This window comes from Pleurodeles waltl, chromosome 8 (assembly GCF_031143425.1).
Source record: "Pleurodeles waltl isolate 20211129_DDA chromosome 8, aPleWal1.hap1.20221129, whole genome shotgun sequence".
Lineage (NCBI taxonomy): Eukaryota > Metazoa > Chordata > Amphibia > Caudata > Salamandridae > Pleurodeles > Pleurodeles waltl.
The window spans coordinates 454,559,481-454,574,830 of NC_090447.1; the positions used below are offsets into that span (position 1 = coordinate 454,559,481).

Sequence of the window (15,350 nt, forward strand, 5' to 3'; positions counted from 1 at the left end):
GCCTACCCCGCCCCTAAAATTTAAACTACCCCAAAACCCCACCCCTGCCCCTAAAACTACCCTGACTCCCCACCCCGCCCATAAAACCTAAAACTAACCCGAACCCCCACCCGCCCCTAAAAACTAAAACGAAAACCACCCAGCCCCTCACCCCAGCCCTTAAAAACTAAAACTACCCACACCCCTCCCCTAAAACTACCCCCAACACTACCCCAGCCACACTTACCTGTCCGCGTCCTCTCCCAATCCTGAGTCTGTTTTCCTCTGTCTTAACTACGCATGTTCGTTGTTCATGACATGCGTGGTTAAGGCAGAGAAAAACAGAGTTGTTGTTCATGAAAGCGTTGTTCTGCTTTTGTGGACCACACACCTCGTTGTTTGGAGTCATGGCTTAGGCTGTTTTCCCCTGAGAACAGGATTAATCATGCACCATATCTTTAATAAGGCCCCTGGAAGATTCATCCATGGTGCAAAATTCGAAACTACTGCATCCGGGAATGCTAGGTAAGGTAAAACGGTATCACCTATAGTCTGTTTGGATGAAAACTTCAGATTTATGCCAACATATGCATTGGGGTAACCGTAATTTTCACAGACTTCCCATAATTTAGCCCTTCCGTCCGTTGTCCGTGATGAAAGGCTTAATGAACAGCATTTGCCCATAATTTTAGCCTTTCAGTCAAAGAACAAATGCAGTTTGGACAGTTCAGTTTCCCCAGCTGGATGGAAAGGCAGGGAGTCTCCTGTGCTCTGATCCCAAGGGAGAAGCAGGAAGATAATAAATAGGTCTTCTTTCCAGGGTGTCTCTTTCTCAAAAGAAATCCAAATGTGCGCAGCTGGTAAATCTGCAAATGCAAAGGGGTTTGTAAACTTGTATTGTCTTTAATCAAAGGAGTCACTTGAAACTTTCTAATGGCAAAGATATTTTCATTTAGAGATGTACTGTAAGGGTGTTCCAAGGTGAGCTGTGGAGTGTGTGGTTTTAATGGACTGTTATAAAAAAAATTGCACTAGGTATAATCTGTATAATATTGAAATGTGTATTTTGGAGGGCTTTTTCAAAATGAATCCTAAATGTATTTTTACATTTTGGGGTAGCCTATAGTATGCTGTGTTTAATGCATGTTTAAAATTAGGACTTGCACATTCACAGTGCTTTTAGGGACCTCAGCACTTCATAGTACTGACAAACATTGGCAAAGCCAATAGGTAGCATCTATGCAAGAGTTACTGGTTTTGCCAATGTGTTTTAGCCATGTTATACACCAGAGTGGTTGCTGTTCAGTATGGCTAAAGGTTAGTGGCATAGAGGAGAATGGCGTGGAGTGTCTCAGAGTGGAAAGGAGAAGAGTGGGGTGGAGTGTTGTGGAGTGGCAGAGATCGTTGTATTTAGGAGTGGCATACTGTGGAGTCACGTAGAGTGGCATATAGTGGGGTGGTATGCAGTAGAGTTGACTGGTGTAGAGTGCATTGACATAGATTGTTTCAAAATATAGTGGGGTAGAGTGAAGTGGCATTGAATACAGCGGCATATAATTCAGCGGCATACAATGCAGTGTCATAGAATGCGGAGGCGTAGATTAGACTGGTGTATAGTAGAGTGCAGTGGTGCAGAGTGGAGTGGTGCAGATTAGAGTTGCATAGAGTGGCGTACAATGGAGTGCAGAGTGTGCTGTAGAGTGGTATATAGTGCAGTGGCATAGAGTGCAGAGTAGACTTGAGTGGCATAGAGTGCAGCTGTGTAGAGTGAAGCAGAGTACGGTAACACAGAGTAGTGCAGAGTAGAGTATAGTGCTGTAGAGTGCAGTGGCGTAGAGTACAGTGTTGTAGGGTAGAGTGTGAGGGTGCTGTGGTGTAGAGCAGAGTGTCATAGGGAGCAGCAGCATTGAGTACACAGGTGCAGAGTATAGTGCAGTGGCGTACAGTTCAGTTGTTTAGAGTGCATTGACACACATTGGCGTGGTGCAGAGTATAGTGGCATAGAGTACAGTGGAGTAGAGTGGCGTACAATAGAGTGGCAGCAAACAGAGTAGTGTAAAGTGGTGTATAGTGCAGTTACGTTGGGTGCAGAGTAGACACATGGCAGAGAGTGCAGTGTTTTTTAGTACACAGGTGCAGAGTAGAGTGCAGTGGCATACAGTGCAGTTGTTAGAAGTGCATTGGCATAGAGTGTAGTGGTTTAGAGTGCAGTGGCATAGAGTGGCATGGGGCACAGTATAGTGGCATAGAGTGCAGTGGAGTAGAGTGTCGTACAATAGAGTGGCAGCAAATAGAGTAGTGAAGTGTGGTGTATAGTGCAGTGGTGTAGAGTGCAGAGTAGACTTGAGTGACATAGAGTGTAGTGGTTTAGAGTGATGCAGAGTAGAGTAGCATTGAGTGATGCAGTGCAGAGTAGAGTATAATGCTGCAGATTGCAGCGGCATAGAGTAAAGTGATGCAGTTTAGAGTGGCATAGAGTGCAGTGGCGTAGAGTATATTGGCATAGAATGCAGTAGTACAGAGTAGAGTGGTGTAGAGTGCAGTGGCAGAGAGTGCACTGTTGCAGAGTAGAGTGTCAGTGCAGTTGTGTAAAGTGGAGTAGAGTGGCATAGAGAGCAGCGGCATACAGTGCACTTGTTTAGAGTGCATTGCTGTAGAGTGCAATGGTACAGCGCGGCATGGGGGCAGATAGAGTGGCAGAGAGTGCAGTGGAATAGAGTGGCTTACAATAGAGTGGCAGAGAGTACGGTGGAGTAGAGTGGCGCATAGTGTTAGTGGCGTAAAGTTCAGAGTAGACTCAAGTGGCATAGAGTGCAGTGGCGTAGAGTGGTGCAGAGTAGGTTAGTGTATAGTGGTGCAGTGCAGAGTAAAGTGTAGTGCTGTAGAGCGCAGTGGCATAGAGTGGAGTTATGCAGAGTAGAGTGGCATAGAGTGTAGTGGGTAGAGTGTATTGGTGGAGAATGCAGTAGTACAGAGTAGAGTGTTGTAGAGTACAGAGGTGGAGAGCACAGTGTTGCAAAGTAGAGTGTCAGTGCAGTGGTGTATAGTGGAGTAGAGTGGCATAGAGAGCAGTGGTGCAGAGTACAGTGCAGTGGCGTATAGTGAAGTTGTGTAGAGTGCACTGAAGTAGAGTGCAGTGGGCAGAGTGGTGTAGAGTGCAGTGGCATAGAGTGGAGATGTGCAGGGTACAGTGCAGTGGCATAAAGTGTAATGGAATAGAGTAAAGTGATGTACAGTGCTGTGGCATAGAGTGTAGTGGTGCAGAGTAGAATATAGTGACATAGAGGGTACTGATGTGGAGTGCATGGGCATAGAGTTGAGTGTGACATAGCAAAGTGCATTAGCTTAGAATGTACATTAGCATAGAGTATACTGGCATAGAGTGCACTGGTGTACAGTGCAGTGTTGCAGGGTGGCATAGAGTGGAGTTGTGCGGAGTATATTGGTGTGGCCTAGACTGGAATGGTGTACTGTACAGAGAGCAAAGGTGTAGAGAGGCGTAAAGTGTGTTGGCACTGAGTAGAGTGGTACAGAGTAGAGAGGCATAGCGTGACGTGGCATAGAATGGAGTGGTTCAGAGTAGACTAGAGTGCAGAGTAGATTGGAGTGGATTATGCATGGTGTGGTAAAACACTGCCATTACAGACAACACGTTTTTGATTGAAATGAACATTACATTTGCACGAATATATAGTTTTTCTAATAAAACTCTACAGTGCACAGATGATGTGCGATAATTGCATCACCTAGTGTAATGATTTGTTTTAAATTATATTAAGGTATTTGCTTTCAGCCAAGTTCAGAATTAACAAAAATTTTGTGTTCCTAATTCTGATATATTCTGAAATTCTTGCACAGTCCATTTAAATATTCTTTGCTAGAAAAAACTCTTTCCTACCCCGAGGAGTCAGCAAGATTGTCACATAAATCCTCTCACTTTGAAGTCAGAGAAAGGAAAGTAAACACCAAGATCCCACCGAAGACAGAGCTCAACATTTTTCCTTGTTCTTTGAATGCACGGCAAATGTGATTAGATAAGAACAAGATTTACACACCTGTTTACAGAAAGGGAGCACTCCGAAGGATACTGTAAATAAAGTTTGGGCAAAGGGAAGGGACAAACTCAAGCTGGACAGCCTAAATAAATAAAGCCAGCAAATTGAAAGCAACGAAATGTGAGTTACAAACCCCAAAGTCAATGGCACGCAAAGGGAAGAATGCATTCCCAGGGAAGCTCTATGAATTTACCTCAAAGTGGCAGCCGCGGGATACATTGTGGTGAGAGTGGTCTCCTTGTTGCAGGTAAGGTCTGTACACCCATCCTATTAATTTGCCACCAGTCCCTATGGTGGAGAGCTTCTGGTACACATCCTGTATGGTTGGTGCGAAATGGCAGACATGAAATAGGGCATTTAATGATTGCTTAAGGTGTTTGTAAGTAAGGAGTTGACCTGGGTGAAGATGGTAGTTTGACACATGGGTTTCAAAATCTAGTAGCTCGCCGTCCAGAAACAAATCTCCCAATGTTAAGATTCCCGCAGCATGCCACTGATAGAGTTGCTCTGAATGTAGCCATACTTTGCAGGTAGGAAAGCCTGTGCAGGAGCACAGGGTTTTTTTGTGTCAGTGAGTTTACAGATTCTAGCAAGGCATGAGAAAGCTGTGCAGGATAACCTTGGATGGTGTTCCATAGAATGGTCATTATGAAACAATGAGTAGTGTACTAAGTCCTCCTTAAAGTCTTTACGGACAAACCCCATCTCATACAGGGGACGGGCAGTCAGCCAGTGAGCCACCTGTTGGATCTGTGCAGCTAAATAATAGCATTTTTAAGTCCAGAAGCCCTAATCCACCCACAGTCACAAGTAGCTTTAGAGTCCAAGGAGCTATATGATGGCGACCCAGCAACCAAATCTGATGTGTGGCATGTCTGAATAAGGAATGAGAAATGAGCAGGGGAAGGTTTGCAAAATAATACAATAATTGGGGTAGCACACCATCTTCATTAGTGCTACAGGGCCCATTACAGAAAGCAGAAGAGAAGTCCAAAAAGCAAAACCGGGCTCAGAGGGTCAGTGTCACTTTGCTGAGATTTCCATCCTGCAAATCAGCGGGGAAATGGTAGATATTAATTCTTATGTATTTAAAGGTAACTGGTTCCCAGTTCAATTTGAGGTCTAATTGTATATAAAGGGGAAACAGTACTATATGTTAAAGAAACACTAATTACATTTTATATCTTTCTCATGTTCTTACCTTTTGTTGGTGCAATTTATATCCCAAATATTTTGATGATTCTATGAGTACTTTGACACTTAGGGATAACCCGAAAACTGGTTTGGCTTTTGCACTGTTGTTAAATCCTTTTAAGATATCGACAGAGTGGGCAATTGCCTTGCACAACCTTGCAAGTGGTCTGGCCACTGCTAACCCATCATAAGCCCAAACAGCGGACCATTGCACCAAAGCAGTTTGCCAGTGTGGGCAGGTGCTGGCTTGATCAACTGTTTGACAGTGCCTCTTCTGTTTCTCTCCTGTCTGCAGAGACAACTCCTCAGGTACGCAATGCCTTCCAGTACTCTTGGGGGACCCATCTTGTCTAATTTTAGGAATTGTCCCACCTTGTGCTTCTCTTCCTTAGTTATCCACTTCTTATTTACACCCCTTTGAATCAGTTGCTATGGATCTCCTATCTGATCTCAATTACATCCTCCTCTTTTATTATCTTTGATTGGTAGTCAGAGCTCTCAGTTCGGAGATAAATGTAGAGTCCCGGACACACACTCTAGTGCTGTGAGACTACAGACAAGTTGTGGGTACCTCACATCCTCCCTGTCATTAGGTGTGTGACTGTCGCCCACACCATCTGCTCTGCCTCATTCAGTTTTTTTAGGTTGAAAGCCAATTGGAGGTTGTTTACCAAATTGTTCCCAATGGGTTTTAATATGTTTAGAAACATAATCAAAGTTTTACTGTTGCTTTCCCTCCAAGAAAGCTTGGGTAGATTAAGGTTGGCTTGAGGGCTTTGACACTACTGAAGAGCATTCATTTACTACTGAATAAGGATGTAATGTGACACCTGAATGTGGCATACCAGGAGGCAATCACAAAAAGACCACAGTGAATAAATAGTGCTATGTAAAAAAGGAGTAAATAAATGTACTGATAAAGTAATAGGGTACAGCCTCTCTTGGATGTGTCTGTAAAACCAACGTTTGTTGTTGAATTTTTGTACTGAATTTTGACCCTTCATCCTGAATTTTTGTCCTGAATGTTGACCCTTTGTCCTGAATTTTTTACAGTCCTGTCCAGAATTTTCCTCGATGCCAGGTGGTCACCCTAGTGTGAATGCCGGGTCACTCACAATGGCATCTCTATTAGTCTAAAAAAACAAATCACTGCATTTATTATCACACTCAGCTCACCCGGTACCTCGAAGACAACAACATCCTCGACCCCTCCCAGTCCGGCTTGAGACGCAACCACAGCACTGAAACTGCCCTCCTTGCCGCCACAGACGACGTCAGAAGCCACCTCGACAATGGAGAAACATCAACCCTCATCCTCCTAGACTTGTCAGCCGCCTTTGACACCGTCTGTCACCACACCCTAAAATCCTGCCTCCACGCAGCAGGAATCCAGGACCAGGCCCTCGAATGGACTGCATCCTTCCTCGCCGGCAGAACCCGAAGAGTCTACCTCCCCCTGTACCAATCCAAAGCTTTCAACATCATCTGCGGCGTACCCCAGGGATCATCCCTCAGCCCAACACTGTTCAACATTTACATGGCCCCCCTCGCACAAGTGGCCCGTCAGCACAACCTCAACATCATCTCCTACGCCGACGACACCCAACTCATCCTCTCCCTCACCAAGGACCCGCACACCGCCAAAACCAACCTCCACGAGGGACTAAAAGCCATCGCCGTCTGGATGAGAGACAGCCGGCTAAAACTGAACTCGGACAAAACAGAGGTCCTCATCCTTCGGGCGCACCCCCTCCGCCTGGGACAACTCATGGTGGCTGACCACGCTGGGCCCCCCACCGACACCCACCAACAGCGCACGAAACCTCTGCTTCACCCTCATCTCCTCACTCTCCATGTCAAAGCAGGTCAGCGCCATCTCCTCCTCCTGCTACAACACCCTCCTCATGCTCCGCAGAGTTTACAAATGGATCCCAACCGAAACAAGAAAAACTGTAACCCAGGCCCTCGTCAGCAGCAGACTCAACTACGGCAACGCCCTCTACACCGGTATCTCATACAAACTCCTACAACGCCTCCAACGCATCCGCCCGACTCATCCTCAACATCCCTCGCCACTGCCACATCACCCCCCACCTAAGAGACCTTCACTGGCTCTCCGTCAACAAGAGGATCACCTTCAAGCTCCTCACCCACGCACACAAGGCACTCCACAACACCGGACCAACATACCTGAACAACAGACTCAGCTTCTACACCCCCACCCGGCATCTCCGCTCCGCAAACCTCACCCTCGCCTCCATCTCCCGCATCCAGGGCATATCTTCCAGCGGCAGATCATTCTCGTACCTCGCCGCCAAGACCTGGAACACCCTACCGTCGGATCTACAACAGATCCAGGACCTTCTTTCCTTCAGAAAACTCCTCAAGACTTGGCTCTTCGAGCAGTAGCAGCACCCCTCACCCCCCCCAGCACCTTGAAACCCTCACGGGTATGTAGCGCACTTTATAAATTGATAGATTGATTGATTATCCAAGAGAAAGTCTGCGCAATTGTTTGGAAGTATGAGTTGTTAGAAAGTTGTATTGATTGACAGTTTGAAGAATCGTCAGTTCCCCTTCTAGGCTCATACAAAGCTCATTTGCTACAAATCTGCAACAGTGCAAAGCTGAAGAAGTTTGCTGTTCTTGAGCATCAATGAGATTTTGAGGCCTCTGAGACTTATTTAGTGTTGGCAAATGGGACACTCTGTCAAAACGTGGCAGCTATCCAGGGCCACTGGAATGATGCGATTGTGTGGCTGAAGTGTAGACTACAAAAAAACAATGCAGATTTCTGCAAAGTATTGTTTGTCTACAGGGCCATAAAATGCGCACACAGCAAGAGATTGGGCTGTCTGGGATCTTCGGAGAAGTTCACGGGCTGAAGAGGCTTGTCTTTTTTGATGTTGTAAAAGTTTATTTGGGTGGAAATTCATTTTAAGATAGGTCCTTTGCTGAGAATAGCATATCTGTGCTTAGAATAAAGAGGATTGAAATTACCAAGGGCCTGAGTTAGAGTTAGCTCATAATGGAAAAATATTTAATTTGTGGGGGGAATGCTAATTTCACTAGAAAATCCAACAGAACATTTTCTACCAACATAAGGATAGTGTTTTGGACAATTTTTTGTAGGAAAGTCCACTGGGAGACTCTCCTGTGAATTAACATTTAATAAAAAAAACATCAGAGGGCATTTTGGTTACAAACAAGAATATATCAAACCATTAGAAAGTATTGTTAGGAAAGAGACATAAGTCTTGATTACGAGTCCTGCATTATTGGTGTGTTATTTGTTTAACAATAGTCCTGTATGGGTATCTTTATTTATTAGATGCCTAAAGAATGATAATTATGAGTCTCTCCAGTGAGTTCAGTTCAATAATCTTTATTCATCGTATTCAAAAATACATAAAAGCATATATACAGGACAACATCCAACACATTCAAGTCAGCAGTGGCTTGCTAGGGTTACAGGAGGCGGGCGGGGTGGCACGCGCCTGGGAGGGGGTGGAGACCAGGTGTTAAAGAATTTTTAATAAAAATAAATAAATAAACACCTTTGTGCCGCTTCTCATCGCACTGCTCCTCTCTTCCGTCCTGCAGGCAGGCACAGGAACCCAGCCTGCCCTGTGCCAATCCTGACGCTGCTCAGAGCAGCGTCAGGATTGGCTGGGAGTGCCCAGCCTGGGTGCTCCCAGGCAGACTGGGAGCCTGTGTAGACTCTCTCCAGCCCGGCAACTGTGTTGCCGGGCTGGAGACAGCCTTCAGCGCATGTATGTTTGGCCGGCCCGTTACGGCCGGCCAAACATACATGCGCAGTGAGGGGAGTTCACTGGCCCAATGGCTGTGTCCGTTGGTGGCGATGACCGCATACATGGTGTATATGTATGCTGCGTTCCACTGAATCCCTCACTTGACTCGTGACACTACTGCCATTTCAGTTGCTGTGCGCCACCTCTGGGAGCACAATGCCCGGCCAAGCAGGTGAAAAGACACCTGCCTTCTATCCTGAGGAGCTGGAGAGGCTCATTGAGGAGGCCTTTCCCCTGCATGCTCAGCTCCATGGCTCACCAGAGGAGCAGGTAAGAACGTCAGAGGCATATTTGACTCTGTTTGACACCACCTTTCCTCCTCATAGTTTACAATGTATCCTGAGTGCCAGTGAGAATTTTCCGGGTGCCTGTTGTGTTCCATACATAGGATGCACATGGTGCAGGCAGTGGAGACTAATACTCTATGTATTTCACGTTACCATTGAGTTGTGTGATTTGTGACAAGCCAAAAATCCTCATTCTGTTCCATTCATATATCTAAGCAAGGAGACTCAACAGCCATACAATTACATGTCTTTGGATATGATGTTAATAACTGTAAATCAACATGTATGTGCAATACACCATGAGTTGGGTAGGCATACTTTTCAAATCATGTGAGCATCTTGGTAGCCATGTGTATAGTCTCATAGATCAGTCATCCCATATCTGGCCTTGCCAAACTGTTGTATGAGAAACATGTACAACTCACTGTGCCCTTCAGAGTACCACACAACCCTGAACCCACATAGAGGGTTACATGCTGTTAGAAATGGGGTCTCTAGTTGGTAGAGGTATACACCTTTGTCCAAATGAGGATCACAATCCTAGTCAGGGTAAGTCACACACAATCCAAATTATCCTATGCCCACCCTCTGGTAGCATGGCACTCAGCAGTCAGGTTTAACTAAGAAGGCAATGAGTAAAGTGTGTGTGCAATAAATCTCATCTCAATAACACAGTGAGAACAGCCAAGAATGACACCGCACAGGTTTAGAGAAATGAAATATATTTATGTGGTTAAATTAAGGTCAAAACAATCAAGATCTGATATTCACAAGTTGAAATATTACTTTTTGTAATGGTAAGAAGAGTCTGTAGTTCTTAAAAACAATGGTCTCTTGCAAGCACAAAGTACCTGGTTTGAGTCAAAATGACATGCATGAGGAGCGCAGAGGAGGAGATGCGTGGAAAAAGGTAGGTGTGGTTGGATTTCCAGGCACACACAGAGGAAGCGTTGATTCTTTCCATGCGGGAAGGGCTTTGCATCGACTTCCGGTTCACAGGCTTGAATCCTCTTTTACGATGCGGGGTCTTTTGATGCCCGGGGTTGATACGTGGAAATCCTGTGTGGGGAGGGTGAAGTAACAGCTGCTGCATCGATCCCTCTCGCAGGAAGTTGGGCAGCATCTTTCTAGCTCAGTGATGCGTCAATCCAGTGGGCTGTGCGTCGAAGTTCTAGTCACAACACTGGCGCTGCGTCGATCTCCACTCAGGGAGCCGGGCTTCGTCTTTCCAGTTCGGTGATGCAGTGATTTTCTCATCGCTGGACAGGCTGTCTGTCGATTCCGGCAGGCTGTGCATTGATTTTCACCGTACAAGGAGTTTCTTTGCAGAGATGAACTCTTTTTGGCCCTGGGACTTCAGGAACCAGGAGGCAAGCTCAATCCAAGCCCTTGGAAAGCACTTCTCAGCAGAGCCAGAGGCCAGCAAGGCAGCAGGGCAACAGCAAGGCAGCAGTTCTTTACAGCAAAGCAGCCCATGTGAGTACTTTGGGCAGCTTCTCTTGGCAGGTTGCCGGTTCTGGTGCAGAGTGTCTGTCCCAAGAAGTGTCTAAGTTGGTAGGGTCAGGGACCCAGTGTATATACCCAAAAGTGCCTTGGAAGTGGGGGAGACTTCAAAGAGTGGTTTTCAAGTGCACAAGGTCCCCTTTCAGTACAATCCTGATTTCCAGGGTCCCAGTAGGGGGGTTTGGCAGTCCATTGTGTAAGGGCAGACCACCGTCCTTTGAAATGTGTAAGACCCTCCACCCTTTCAGCTCAGGAAGACCCATTCAGTATGCAGATGTGTGCAGGTGTGACTGAGCATCCTGTGTTTGTGGTTGTCTGGGTGAAATGCACAAGGTAGCAGTCAACCAACCCAGCCCAGACGTGGATTCGAGACAGACTGTCAGGCACAGAAGGATTTAAGTGCAGAGAAATGCTGACTTTCTAAAAGTAGCATTTCTAAAATAGTAATATAAAATACAACTTCACCAATAAGCAGGATTTTGTATTACCATTCAGGCCATACTAAATATGACCTGTTTACCCCTTTCTATTCAGAATCTACCACTCAAACAGTATATGAGGGTAGCTCTAACGTTAGACTATGATAGGAGCAGGCCTCACAGAAGTGGAAAGCAAATTTAGGAGTTTTCCACTACAAGGACAGATAAGACACACAGATATATGTCCTGCCTTTTACCTACATAGCACCTGCCCTCTGGGTTACCTAGGGCCTACCTTAGGGATGACTTATATGTGGAAAAATGAGAGTTTAAGGCTTGGCAAGTACTTTTAAATGCCAAGTCAAAGTGGCAGTGAAACTGCACACACGGGCTTTGCAATGGCAGGCCTGAGACATGGTTAAGGGGCCACTTATGTGGGTGGCACACTCAGTGCTGCAGGCCAACTAGTAGCATTTAAGTCACAGGCCCTAGGCACATGCAGTGCACTTTACTAAGGACTTACAAATACATTAAATATGCCAATTGGGTGTGAGCCAATGTCACCATATTTTAAGGGAGAGAGCATATGCACTTTAGCACTGGTTAGCAGTGGTAAAGTGCTCAGAGTCCTAAAACCAGCAAAAATAGTGTCAAAAAGTGGAGGGAGGCTGGCAAAAAGTTAGGGGTGTCAGGTCTAACACATGCAACCAGTCAGAGCAAAGATACCTTAGTATATTGGATACAGTCTCTGTGGGATGGCTACATCTCTGTGGGCTATATGCCACAAGTGTATACCACACAAACCCATTCTGAAGTGGTATGAGGTTATATTGGTTATGCCACATGTTGACACATGCACAGGGAAGAAATGTCCCGTGCCACCCATGCCAATTCTTTCATTGTTCCTTGAGTCTTAAGGTGTAGTCTACTATGGTAGTTGCCTGTAGGGACTGTATGCATTGAGTCAATGTGGCTGGATATAAATGTGTCTGTCCAGTCAGACCCAAGGAGTTTACCCTTCAGAAGGTCCCAATGGTGTCTTGTGTGTCATTGAGGCTCACATTATAGTACATGCTGCTTGAGCCTGGACTACCTGATGTCAGTGGGCTTGCATAATCAGTATCGGACCAGAGAAGGGTAGTGAGTTACTCTGCAATGACTCCAAAAGTGTGTATTTATGCCCCTGTACTTATCAGCATGGGTGCTTGACACTTGTGGTGTGTTGACAATTACACAATGTTTGTGCTTGGTGTTTATGAAATGTGTGTGACCCAACTAGTTTGTCTAACTGTCCAAGGGAATCTGTGCTTGTATGACAAAAAGGGACAGTGATGTGTCTTCAAATTAAGCAACATGTTATGGGGCTTCTACAGGTCCTGGAGATTCCCTGAGACTCTCTAACATTCAATGGACTATTGGCTTTTCTTTTCCTTACGCAATCTGAGTAGAGTATTCTTAGCAGTGCCAATCAAGACAGGTGATTTTCCTAGGGCTAGCTGATTCATTGTGGTGTGAATATTTGTAGACAAATTTCCCAGACATTTTGGCGAACTTGACTCTGTGCAAGATGTGTTTTCTATCACAGCAACATTAATACAACTTCCATGAGTCTATTTACACTATGGACATATTGTGGTGTTACCATTGGGGAATATTTACAGTGTGACATGGGTGTGTTTCCATGTCACCTTCTTCCGGCTACTGTACTTCTTGCTGCAACATGGCTGGATTATTAGGCCATCATTTCATTTTGATGTGGTATTGGGTATTTGTAGATTAGCTGGATGCATGACCTTGTGTGGGATCTGTGAGCTAGAACTTGGCATTGCCATACTATATTGTGATAACAGGTTACTGAGGGAGGCTACATAAGCCAAGCCACTCAATGTGATAAGGTCCCCTTCTTGCTCCATGGGTATTGAGATTGCACAACTTCACCCATGAATTTGGAGTAGCATGTGATTGTGATTTCCCTGTGGTCAACTGTTCACAGTTCATTTTGCATGCAAGCATATAGTGTAGCAAATGTTTGAGCATCTTTACTGAAGCTTGTGGCTGTGTTCTGCTGTACCATATGGTAATGTTTGGTAATCAAAGCTGTTGTTCAAGTGTGATCAGGCACATGTAGTGACCCTATTTATCTTTGTAATTTCAGCATCAGCAAAGGCAGGTGGAGGAGACAGGACTGAAACCAGTGGGGAAGCAGCTGGCCACTGTACCTCCAGTCACAAGACATCTGACATGGAGGGATCCAGTGGCCTGGAGGGTGAGGGGAGTGCCATGGAGGACACAGGATCAAAATCATCATCTTTGGATTCTTCCTCCAGTGGCCACTGCCACTCGCCCATCCTTGTCCGCCACCCCTTGTTCCACCTCCACCCTCCCTGTTGCACCTCACCTCGTCCCCATTTACCCCTGCTGCCCTGAGCGAGCAGGCTATTGACCTCTTGAGGAGTATCTCTGTGGGTCACACTGCCATCCTGAATGCCATCTAGGTGCAGGGCAGCCAGCTTCAGCAGGTGGCTGTGTACCTGGAAGGTACTCATAGTGCCATGTCTGGCCTTCAGAGACCTCTTCAGGCTCTAGTCTCCTCACACATGGCAGCCATCCAGCCCCCACAATCCTACCCCCACCACCTACCTCTTCCCCATACAATTGCCCTCATCCCATGCCTGTCCAAAGCACACACACACACATCCACACGTACCCACCTCAACATACACAAAGAGCACACATAAGCACAAGCACCACAAGACACACCGGCACACAAGCACTCAGCAGTCACTCACACACACCACCACCACACACACACCATTTCTGCAGCTACCACCTCACCCCCACAGACCCACAGACCACACATGCCATAGCCCCAGCCACCACCCCAACACTCACAGACCCACACACTATATCCACCATACACCCAGACACCACCCCTACCACCAGAGACCAACACACCACACACACCACAGCCACACTCCCCACCCCAATACTCACAGACCCACACACCACACATGCCATACCCCCAGACACCACCCCAACCCTCAAAGATCCACACACCACATATCTCATTCTGACAGACAACACCCAACACCCACAGACCCACACACTACACACACCATACCCACAGACACCACTCCCACACCCATGGACAAATTCACCCCACACACCATACTCACAGGCACCACCCTCACGAACACATCCACCATTCCCACCTCAGCCATCACCTTGACCTCTCAGCCTCCTCAAGAAACGCAAATGCCCGCACTCACACATGCAACAGACACCACCCAAAACCAAGCATATCTCAGACTCACACACCAGCACCATCAACACCCTCAGCCGACACAAACAATCCCTCAACCTCCAGCCCCCTATTCCCTTCTCCAGAACCTACCCATTTTCCCAAAGAAAGCTTCCTTTTTGGCCTTGCTCTTTCCCCTTTGAAACCATCCCCTCCCCCAAAAGGACCCCACCCACATCCAGACCCATCCCTTCCACATCAAAGTCATCCCCTGTCACACCTTCCCCTGCCCAACCTGAAATTAGCCATAACCCTTCCACCCCAAGAAGATGTCCACCCCTCCCAAAGTTAAGCCCAACCCTCCCAAAATAAATTACCCATCCTAAATCCCACCCAACTCAAAAAGGATAACCGAGTTGCCTGGCATGCCCACTTGATGCCCCTTCCCGTGGAGGTTCCTATGGCAATGATCAGTGAGTCAAGTTGTGGTGAACATAGGTGAGTAAGCACCATTATGTTTGGACTGGCCGTTGGCCTTTGTTCTTATTTGTTGACATACATCAAACAACCTGTTATTTTGGTTACATGTGTCCTGCCATTGATTTGCTACCTTTTTGTTGTTCCTGAGTATTTTGTGATGTATGCCTAGCGCTGTGTTAGGTTCGCCCTGATTGCTGATCCATTTGCTGTGGTTGTCAAGTTCTGACTTTGGGAGCAGTGCTGGTGTCAAGCAGGACAAGGGGAGATGTTCAATGGATGGATACATGGGTGGAAATCCTGTAGTGGTGTAGTTGCATTGTATGTTCTTTCATATGGTAAGTATTTCATCTTGGCTTGGCCTCTGTCAGTATCTACTGGGT

The 15,350-nt window shown here is 46.4% G+C and overlaps 1 protein-coding gene across 1 annotated transcript in view; it reads right to left on the minus strand.

Moving 5' to 3' along the window:
* AFF3 (ALF transcription elongation factor 3) overlaps window positions 1-15,350 on the minus strand; it is a 2,012,018-nt gene that overhangs the window by 902,880 nt on the left and 1,093,788 nt on the right. The window lies entirely within an intron of this gene.